Genomic DNA, 11,533 nt, shown 5'->3' on the forward strand with positions numbered 1-11,533 from the left:
GCACATACACATCTAAAATAAAAATTTTTTTCAAAGAAAGATGTCACAAAGGATTCAATGGACTACATAAGACTGTACTCAAGGGCTTGAGGGTCTCTTTATTTTTAAAGATTATTCATTTTTGTCTGTTTGCCTGCATATATACATGTGTGCCTGATGTCCATGGAGGTCAGAAGAGGGTATCAGATCCCCTTGGAAATGGAGCTACAAATTGTTGTAGTCACCACATGGAAACTGTTGAAGGAAAAAAAAAAGCTGGATGTGATGGCACTTCTTTAATCCCAGCACTCAGCAGACAGAAGCGGTGTGATCTTTGTGAGTTCGAGGCCCGCCTGGCTTATAATACGAGTTTCAGATCAGCCAGAGGTATCACACAGAAAAAGCAGGGTGGAGGTACTGAACTTGGTCTCTGCAAGAGCAGTAAGCACGCTTGGCCACTGACCCCTCTCACCATCTCCTTGGTTGGAATTTTAGAATGTCAAGAGGGAAAGAGTAGAGAGTTTATAAAATTATATCACACGACTTAGGGCCTCCAAACCTGCCTTTTTTCTTTAGCATTTGAGAAGGGGTATTTCTAAGTAGTCTTGACTGGCCTTGAATTCACACACAGAAATCTGTCTCCCTCGCACCATCTCGGTCAACTTGATTGCCTCCAATTAGTATGAACAGATTGAGACTGGCAAGAACAAAAGGCCTGTCTGAGGTAGAAGATATCTTAAGATATTTTGAGATATTCTATAATACAGACCACTAAACAGTATTATGGAAGACCGAAAGATTAGCCAGCCCTGCATAGGCAGGACCTCAAAAAATTGTCTAAAGACTCTGAGTTGTTTCTCTCCTCGGAAATCTTTAGTAAAAGGCGATTTATACGGCCTGTGGAGGCTCCGCCCATTGTATTCGGCCGCAGGTAAGTCCTACATAACCAATGGGTGTTTGGTACACAAAATTAGTGGTCATTGACTTCTGCTTTCGCCTCACATGAAGGTTCTTGGAAGCCGCTTCACTATTGAGAAAACAAAAGGATAAGAAACAAAGTGAAAGAGTTTACACTTTTAAATGGAAGCGCGAGCTGTGAGCAATGCATTGTGGGTATGTAAACGATGTGGAGTAGAGAGACAGGTTTCCAAAAGGCCACCTTTATCCCTGTGCTAGCTGTGAACCCCCATCAGAGGGCAGGACAAAAGCCGTGTGTACGGGAGTATATGGACCACCACAAAGTCTGACTTTTCGAGGAGGGATCTCTGATCCCCCACCCTTTGAGAGGGAGCGATTGACACTTGATGGCTACTGAGGGAGGGAGACTGTGGTGTGTTGCTTCTGCCCAGGAGGACTCCACATCCATACGAATTTGGGCAGCACTAATTGGGCTCAGGAGGTTATTAATAAGCACGTGATAACAACAAAACAATAAGTAAAATAAAAGAACATGAGGTGGGAGGAAGTCGGGGTGTAGTAAGTTGGAGGAGGGTAATGGTGGGTGGATGGTGTCTTAGGGTTTCTATTGCTGTAGCAAAACACCATGACCAAAAGCAAGTCGGGAGAGGGTGTGTCTGGCTTACACTTCATTCTGTCCTGCCGTTCCTCACTGTAGGAAGTCAGGACAGGAACTCAAACGGGGCAGGACCCTGGAGGCAGGAGCTGATGCAGAGACCATGGAGGGGAGCTGCTTATTGGCTTGCACTCATGGCTTGCTCAGCCTGATTTCTCACAGATCCCAGAGCACAGAGATGTCACCATCCACCACAGGCTGGTCCCTCCCTCGTTGATCACTAAACGATTAATTGTTTTGCAGCTGGATCTCATTGAGGCATCACCTCAGTAGCCTTTCTCCTGATGACTCTAACTTGTCAAATTGGCACACAAAACCAGCCAGTGCAGATATGATCCACACACATTGGGGAGCTGGGTGTGGTGGTCCACACATTGATTCTCAACACTTGGAGGCAAAGGCAGGTAAATCTGTCTGACTGGAGGTCAACCTGTTGTACAAGTTCCAGGCCAGGTAGTGTAACAAAGAACTTGTCACAAAATAAATAAAGACTTGCGAATGGTCTTGATGCATTCACTGTACACAATGTGCTGAGCACCAGCTGGGCTTGCCCAGGGACACAGGATGTGGCCTCAGTGGAGATAACAGAATGCTGGGACACCGAGCCCAGGCCTAGCAGATCCAGAAGAGCAAAGTTGGTAAACCTGAGATCTACCTCCAAGGCACCAGGAAGCCACAGGGAAGCTTGAAAGCAGCTCAAGAGGCCGGGGCAGAAGTATTGCATGAATTCAAGGCCATGGTGGTCTACATGAAAAGTTTATGCTAGCCTGGGATATACACAGTGATTATGTCTCCAAAAAAAGGAGGTGAGGAGAACCACATAAAACAGAAGGAGGGGCTGGAGAGATGGCTCAGAGGTTAAGGGCACTGGCTGCTCTTCCAAAGGTCCTAAGTTCAATTCCCAGTGACCACATGGTGGCTCACAACCATCTGTAATGGGGTCTGGTGCCTTCTTCTGGCCTGCAGGCATACACACAGACAGAATATTGTATACATAATAAATAAATAAATATTTTAAGAAAGAAGGAAAGGAAAACTCTAAAATTAAAAACATGGCCAGATTAGGTGTGTACTTTGATTTTTTTTTATATTCATTTTTAAAAACTGGGCTATGACTCAGAGTTGTTCCTCTCCACGGAAATCTTTAGAAAAAGGCGAAAGATTTATAGGCTCTGAAGAGAAACCAGGGTTTACAGAGGTGGCTCCGCCCATGGTCCTCGGGTGCACATAACTCCTACATAACCAGTGGGAACTAGCTGCACGAAATTAGGTCAGTGACTTCTGCTTCCGTCTCCCATGAAGTCGCTGAAATCCGCATCACTATTGAGAAAGCAAAAGGAAGGAGTCGAGGTGTAGGAAGTTGGAGAAAGATAATGGTGGATCCATATTAGGGTTTTTTTTTTAAAAAAAACATTTTATTTATTATGTGTACAGTGTTCTACCTCCATGTTTGCCTGCATGCCAGAAGAGGACACCAGATTTTATCATAGATGATTGTGAGTCACCATGTGGTTGCTGGGAATTGAACTCAGGACCTTTGGAAGAGCAGCCAGTGCCCTTAACCTCTGAGCCATCTCTCCAGCACCTTCATATTCATCTTTGAAAGTAGGAGAATTAGCCCAGCATGGTGGCTCATGCTTTTAATCTCAGCACTTAACAGCGTTGGCATTTGGAGCTCTGTAAATTTGAGACCAGCCTGCTCTGCATGTTGAACTCCATACAGTTAGGTCTACATAGTGAGATCCTGTCTCTCAAAACAAAATAAGTTGGAGGATCAGACCTGGATGTGGAGTCCCCTTTTCCCTTGGTGTCTGTTGGCCACCAGTCCTCAGGGACAAAGACAAAGGGGCAGAAGTGATGACAGAGCTTTGGATGAAGGAAACAGCCTTTCAGGAGGTGACCGGTGACACTGAGGGAGGGGAGATAGAAAGGATGGGGAGAGAGACTGGGGGGATGATCCCCTAATTTGCATAAGGGGTCAGGATCCTGTCCTAAAGTTGACTTAGTGGCAGCACAGCCCTATGAAAATGGAGAGAGCACGTTACCTAGTTACCATGTGGGCAGCAGAGGGACTGCATCAAGGGTCATCCTTGAGGTAAGTCAGGCATAGGGGCCTAGAGACAGTATTCGATAAGGTTAGGCAGAGATCAGGAAGACCCTGCAGGGAGGGAGTCCTCCAGGTGGTGCCTAGCCCAGGAAAGGCTGCTACGCTATGGTAGACTGCAACCTCTGACCAGCAGGGCCTCCAACCCTGGACAGATGAGTCAGTAGTTAAGAGCACTCGCTGCTCCAGTAAAGGACCTGGGTTCAGTCCCCAAAAACCACATGGTGGCTCACAACCATCCCTATCGTCTTCTGGATTCCTTGGGCAAGCACGCACAGTCATACACGATGTTAAATATTCAAACACACAAATTTTTAAAATAGCAGGCAAGTCGGCTGATACTCAAGTGAATTGACTGCCATTCCACCCACACCCAAGTCATGTGTTGAGGTCCTATCATCTAGTACATTAGTGTCTTTATTGGGGTTACTATTGCTATGATGAAACACCATGACCAAAACAATTCCATAACAGTTCATCATCAAAACAAAGAGGGAGGGAACTCACACAGGGCTGATGCTGATGCAGAAGCCATTAAAGGGTGCTGCGCACTGGCTTGCTCTCCATGGCTTGTTCGGCCAGGTTTCTTATCAAACCCAGGATCACCTTCCTGTCCAGGTATGGCCACCACTCAAAATAGCCTGGGCCCTCCCCTACTGATCACTAATTATAAAAATTCCACATAGCTGGATCTTACGGAGGTAGTTTCTCAACTAAGGGTCCCCCCACTCTGGTGACTTTAGCTGTGTCAAGTTGACATAAAACTAATTAAGACAATTAAAATGTGATTTTAAAAAAGATTTATTTATTCTTCTTTTATGTATATGGGTGTTGGATGCTTTGAGAGAAAATGGCTCCCAAATGGAGTGGCACCATTTAGAAGTGTTGCTTTGTTGGAGTATATATGACCTTGTTAGAAGAAGTGTGTCACTGTACAACCAGATACCAAGTTCTCATATATGCTCAAGATAACTGCCCAGTGTCTCAGTTCACTTCCTGATGCCAGCACGATATAGGACTCTCAGCTCCAGCCCATGTTTGCCTGCATGTCATTATGCCCCACTGCGGTAATAATGAACTAAACCACAGAAAATGTAAGTCCCCCGTTGAAGGTTTTTCTTTATAAGAGTTGCCATGGTCATGGTGTCTCTTCACAGCCATAGAAACCCTAACTAAGGCAGAAGTTGGTATTAGGGACTGGGGTATTGCTGTGATCGGCCAGACCATATTTTTGTTTGAAGGATTATGGGCTTTGGGATTGTGGATTAGAAAAAGCAGTTGGACACTTTAAGTGCTGATTACTGAGCCGTATTAGCAGGGACATGGACGACAATGGTGCTGAGGATGACTTGAACTGTGGGGGGATGGGCTGGCTCAAGAGGTTTCGGAAGAGAAGAATATTAATATGTGACCTATGAGACCCTGCGGGTCTCCCGAGAAATGCACTCCCGGACTGCCCGCCAGCTCCTCAGCCTAAGTGGTAGTTCTGCATTCATTCTCAACTCTCACCTCTGAAATACACCTTCAACATTCCCGGAGCCTCAGTCGCCTACTTATGTCGTCACCGTGCTTTTCATGCCACGCCCAACGAGTCAGCGGCAAATACAATCTCGTTAGTGCTTTCCTAGCTTTTCTTACAGGAATTTACAGTGGTGGCGTTTTTTCTCCTTACTTCATTCTGAGTTCAGTGCTGTATATGATGGACAATAACACCCGAACATGCGTGCTCATGCAGTTCTCCCACCGTCATTGGCCCAAGAGACTGTTCCCCTCGCTCCCCCGGTGTGGTTTTGCTATGCTTGTCAGAATCGTGTGACCGTAGAAGTGGACATTTGATAATACTCATTGTTCTGTAATCTTTTACTTTGGTTTATTTTTCATCTATGTCAGCACCATACTTATGTTGTTTTTATAGGTCGCCTTGTTTTATCGGCTGTTTATATTTTCACATGAGCCTAAGTCCTCCAACTTTGTATGTTTTCCAAGTGTTTTGTATGTTTCAAATCTGTGCAGTTCTAGTAGACAGTATGAAGGTTTTGATAGGGATTGCTTTGAATCTAACAAAGACCGCTTTGTTAGAATGCCTGTGCCAATATTTATCCATCCAATCCATTTTAAAAAAGAAATCCTACCTCTAAAAAAAAAACCAAAAAAACCCAAGCAAATAAATAGATATAACAGGTATTTTGCCTGCATATGTGTCTGTGAGCCACATTCACGCCATGGAACCCAGAAGAGGGTGTCCGACTCCTGGGACTGGAGTTACCGACAGCTTTGAGCCTCCATGTGGCTGCTGGGAATTGAACTCAGCTCCTCTGGGAGAACAAGTGCACCAATGTGACTGTTTCCTATTGCTTTTTGGTTTGGTTTTTTGTAATCGGGTTTCACTGTAGACCAGGCTGGCCTGGAACCCACTTTGTAGCCCAGAATTTCTTTGGAAACTGGACTATACCAGAACTTTTCCTAAAAGGCATGGAGTCTTCAGTTGGACTATCTGCAAACCAGAAGAGGGGGTGGGGTATCTAGAATCTCTGCCTTCACCTTGCATCTGTTTACCCTGCTTTGGGCCACCAGCTCGATTCAGGATACAGGTAAACTAATCACTCAGGAGTGTCAGTCTGAAGTCTTTGGCACTGAGACCATGCCATCGACCTTAATGCTAACAGCACAAGAGCACCTGAGGAATCTGGCTGTCGGTTTGTTTGTTTGTTTTTTTAACCATGTTATATCCTAAACTCCCCAAAGATGCCTAAAGCTATCCAGCTGTTGCCCTAAACCTTGTCGCCTTGAATTCTAGGAGCAGGTGGAGAATCAGAGAACTGCAGAGATGGGCAATTGTCCCCTATGGCGATTGTAGCAATACCGCTGCTTTTGTTTCCTGAGTGTTGACATTATAGATATGGGGTGCCACGCCTGATTTGTTTTTCTTTAGAGATTCATTATAGATATGGGGTGCCACACCTGATTTGTTTTTCTTTAGGGTCTCCACTGTTACTGGTGGTCAGGATCTGAGTCAAGTGCCCCCAGGATCTTGGCATCTTCTCTATTAAATAGGTACTGAAAAGTTGGCTACAGGTTAAAAGTGCTTGTTGCTCTTTCAGAGGTCCAGAGTTCAGACATCCTGTTTTAAACCTCCTTCAGCACCTACGCACTCACACAGACACTCACCTACACATGGCTCAGCAGTTAAGAGCACTCCTGCTCTTTCAAAAGTTCCAGGTTCAATTCCCAGTTCGGATATGATGGCTCACAACCATCTGTAACCCCAGTTTCAGGGGATCCCATGCCCTCTTCTGATCTCCTTAGGTACCAGGCATGCACATAGTGTATAGACATACATTTAGGCAAACTATCTATACCCATACAATTAGAAGAAATGTAATAAGTTGGCGGACACCCGAGTCAGAGGCAAGAGGATCTCTGTGAGTTCGAGGCCAGTTTGATCTACTTAGCAAGTACCTGGTCTGCTTAGTAGCTCGGGCTACACAGAGATTCCACCTCAAAAATAAATAAATAAATAATCTAAAAGAGAAAGCTGAGCGTGAGGGTTCACATCGGTAATTCCAGCAGCTGGGAGGCCGAGGCAAGTGACCAACACAAGTTGAGACCAGCCTGTTCCACACAGTGAGTTCCAGGACAGCCAAGGATATAAAGTGAGACCCTAAACTGAGGGATGAAGGCGGAAAGGGATAAAAGAAAACCAGGAAACCTAGCTGAGGGCTGAATATTACTTGTCATGCCCCGTTCGGCTTCTTGGCCTGCAAAGAGGGCCTCTGCTGTAGTGAGTGTTCCACAGACCTACCTGAAGGGAAAAGTATTGGTCAAGACCCACAAGACCAACTTCTCAGCACAAAGATTTGTTTGCCCCAGAGGGACAGAGGACAGGGAAAGGGACAGAGGGCAGGGATTAATAGACAGAGACAGGAGATAGGGGACGAGGGAGAAGAGCTAGGTACCAAGGGAAATGCGGCAGGGATATTTCTCCTGGAGGGACAAAGCACTGCCTCTGCATAGAGAGAAGATGGCCTTTGCACAAAGGAAAATGGCAGTTTACAAAGATACAAAGGGAAGCCCTGTGTTAGGATGAGGTGCTTAATTTTAATTGGACATGTTAATTAGGTGAGCCAAAGGGGACTTTTTTTTTTTAAAGATTTATTTACTTATTATGTATACAACATTCCTTCCATGTTTGCTTGCATGCCAGAAGAGGGCACCAGATCTCATTATAGATGGCTGTGAGCCACCACGTGGTTGCTGGGAATTGAACTCAGGACCTCTGGAAGAGCAGTCAGTGCTCTTAACCTCTGAGCCATCTCTCCAACCCCAAAGGAGGCTTTTGATTGCTGGGTTTTAATTCTTCCATAGCTGGACCTGGGCGGTGAGTCTCACAAGGAGGAAGTGGCCAAATAAGGAACTAGACCTTGGTGGTTAGCTTTAGGAATGTAGTCTAATGGTTTTTAGCAAGGTAGAGGGGATGGGGGAGACGGTCAAGGCCTGCCAGAGCCTCGTGCTAACGTGGACTAGTGTCCCTTCACTACCCAGCTCTCACCCTCAGTTCATGACCACAGCAGGGTCCACTCGGTGAGCAGAGCAGAAACACTCCTCACCTACCAGTGACCGAACACCTGCCCTCCTCCCTTCCCAGGCAGATCCCTCACTGGGGTTTGAGGGTTTGAGGTCATCTCCAACTCCTTCCTCTCAGCCTCTATTGGTTTACTCCTAAGACAAGTTGCTGCCTAGCAAGCTCCAGGGATCCAGCTTTTCTACTGCCTGTCCATCTCCCCAGTACTAGAGACAAACACGTGCTAGCTCCTACACATTGGCGCTGAGATCCAAACATAGATTCCTGTGCTCGAGCAGCCATCCCTCCCCAGCCCCTAGATATACACCTTCAGCTCTTAGGTGAAGGGTGGGTTACAGGAAGGAGGCTCGGTCTTTTGAGATGGTCTTGTTATGGAAGTGAGCCTGGAACTCTTTGTAATCCTGTCTCAGCCTCCTGAGTAGGTAGGACTACAGCCTGTCGTCAGTCCCAGGGGGTGTTGTATGTTGTTTATATCATTTACTGTAATTATTTTTATTTTTTAAAAGATGTGTTTATTTATTATGTATATAGAGTTCTGTCTTCCTGTATGCCTGCACTCCAGAAGAAGGCTCCAGATCTTCTTACATGGTGGTTGTGAGCCACCATGTGGTTGCTGGGAATTGGACTCAGGAGAGCAGCCAGCGTTCTTAACCACTGAGCCATCTCTCCAGTCGTGTAATTATTTTGATATGTGTATGCAGGTGCTGTGGGAGGCCAGAGGGATGGATGCTGGAGTTACAGATGACTGGAATCAAACTGGCAAGAAGAACAGGATATGTTTTTAATTGCTTAATCATCTCTGCAGCCCCTGCCATGTGTCTGTGTGTTTCTTCTTTTTCTTCCTCTTCCTTTTTTTTTTTTTTCTTTTGACCAGTAGTCTTTGGTTTTACCCTAGGTCTCTGGGCTATCGAGACTTTGGTTCTTGGTCACCCAAGAGGTGCTGGGTATGAGTTCCCTCTTGATGGGAGTATAGGAATGAACCACCCACATCAATCCTGACTTTTTTTGTAGTCTTTAGAGAAGGAATCCAGAACTAGTTATTTAAAAGAAACCATGCTCCTGGTGGCCGTTATATTTAAACCCAGCATTCAGGAGGTAGAGGCAGAACTCTGAGGCCAAGGCCAGCCTGGTTACATAGCAAGTTCCAGGACAGCCACAGCTACACAGTGAAATTCTGTCTTGAAAACACAAAACAGAACATTCACGATCCACAGCACCACTTAAAACCTGACTATGGGGGGCTGGAGAAATGGCTCAGCGGTTAAGAGCACTGCCTGCTCTTCCAAAGGTCCTGAGTTCAATTCCCAGCCACCACATGGTGGCTCACAACCATTTGTAATGAGATCTGGTGCCCTCTTCTGGCATTCAGGCATACACACAGACAGAATATTGTATACATAATAAATAGATAAATAAATATTAAAAAAAATTTAAAAAAAACCTGACTATGGTCAATACTTAATCCCATTCAATGCTACTAAGAGAGCTAAGGCCAACAAGAGAAAATGTAGAGTAGAGTACAGATCCTAACTCAGATACAAAAAGAGTAAAAGGATCCAATGCACCAAGTTCATGAACCTCAAAAGTACACAAGGTTTAATAAACTATTGCCAAGCCAAAAAAAAAAAAGTAACATAGTAAACAGTTTCAGACATAGTTTAAATTGACACAATTTAAAAACGAAGAAAGAGCCTGGCTTCCTTCTTTCTATAATGCCAATACTTCTTGGAAACCCATGAATGAAAGAAGCCAACCTCGTCCGGCTTATACAATAGACATAGACAACTACATTTTCCGTCTTGGAAACATAGATACAGAAAGAAAAACATATAGGCGGTCTATCTTTAAACAACACATAATAGAGCCCTGTATAAACAGGACCTCAAAAAATTAGGTTAAGACTCAGAGTTGTTCCTCTCCACGGAAATCTTTAGTAAAAGGCGAAAGATTTATACGATCTGAAGAGAAACCAGAGTATACAAACACTGTCCCGCCGACCGTTCTCGGCCGACTCGACCTCCTAGATAACCGATGGGCGCTAGCTCCACGAAGTAAGTGATGACGCCTGTTTTTCTCTCACGCACGTCTCCCAAAGACACATGACCAGAAAGAAAAGAAAGCGAGAAAGAGAAGATAAAAGCGCTATCCATTTAAGTTTCGCACTACCCTGCGTGCAGTGCATTGTGGGTATGTAAATAACACTGGTTCACCAACCTCGGATTTCCGGAAATGGAGATTTCATTTTTCCTGAGTAAATGTTGGTCCGACGCCAGGGGGCAGTGCAGAAACCAGGTTCATGGGACGAAAAGCCTGGCCCCGCTATAAAAATCTGGTTTTATACTTTACACCAAGTAAAAGTTCTTTTTCTTTTTTTCGAGGGGGGGGGATATTTTGATTTTGCTTCTTGAAATTTTGAGACGGTGTCTCGAACGTCCCCTAGGCTGGCCTTGAACTCAGTTGGGCCTGGGAAGATGAGCACAATTCTCTTTGCCTCAGCCTCATGAACGTGGGGCAACCATTAATAAGTCTCGTGTATCCCAGGCTAGCATTGAACTTGCCTCATCACCTAGGACGATCTTGAATTCCTGGTCTCCTGCCTACTACTAAATTTTGTAATTATAGGCATGTGCCCCACATCCAACTTAAAAATTTTCTTAATTAAAAACAAAATAAACAGCCGGGCAGTGATGGCACATGTCTTTAATCCCAGCACTCGGGAAGCAGAGGCAGGCGGATCTCAGTGAGTTCGAGGCCGGCCTGCTCTAAAGAATGAGTTCCAGAACAGCCAGGACTGTTACACAAAGATACCTGTATCAGGAAAAGGAAAGAAAAAAGGGAGGGAGGGAGGGAGGGAGGAAGGAGCTGGACAGTAGTGGTGCAGGCCTTTAATCCCAGCATTCGGGAGGTAGAGGCAGGCAGATCTCTGTGAGTTAGAGGCCGGTCTAGTCTACAAGAGTTGATTCCAGGGGCTGGAGAGATGGCTCAGCGGCTCAGAGCATTGCCTGCTCTTCCAAAGGTCCTGAGTTCAAATCCCAGCAACCGCAAGGTGGCTTACAACCATCTGTAATGAGGTCTGGTGCCCTCTTCTGGCCTGCAAGCATATATGCAGATAGAATATTGTATACATAATAAATAAATATTAAAAAAAAAAAGAGTTGATTCCAGGACAGCTAGGACCGTTACACTGAGAAACCCTGTCTCGGGGAAAAAAGAAAAAAGAAAAAAGAAAAAGAAAAAAAGAACCTGTCTCAAATATATATATATATATATATATATATATATATATATATATATA

General features: G+C 45.1%; 3 non-coding genes across 3 annotated transcripts; all 3 read right to left on the reverse strand.

The window, feature by feature from the left end:
- Window positions 1-784: 784 nt before the first annotated feature.
- On the reverse strand, window positions 785-895 carry LOC125398081 (U5 spliceosomal RNA). The gene has a single exon (XR_007231280.1). It is a non-coding gene; the product is annotated as a U5 spliceosomal RNA (small nuclear RNA).
- A 1,730-nt stretch (window positions 896-2,625) lies between these two features.
- LOC125398080 (U5 spliceosomal RNA) lies at window positions 2,626-2,744 on the reverse strand. The gene has a single exon (XR_007231279.2). It is a non-coding gene; the product is annotated as a U5 spliceosomal RNA (small nuclear RNA).
- A 7,356-nt stretch (window positions 2,745-10,100) lies between these two features.
- Window positions 10,101-10,216, reverse strand: LOC125398079 (U5 spliceosomal RNA). Its single transcript, XR_007231277.1, has one exon. It is a non-coding gene; the product is annotated as a U5 spliceosomal RNA (small nuclear RNA).
- Window positions 10,217-11,533: the final 1,317 nt, after the last annotated feature.

This window comes from Myodes glareolus, chromosome 3 (assembly GCF_982192425.1).
Source record: "Myodes glareolus chromosome 3, mMyoGla1.1, whole genome shotgun sequence".
Taxonomy (NCBI): Eukaryota; Metazoa; Chordata; class Mammalia; order Rodentia; family Cricetidae; genus Myodes; species Myodes glareolus.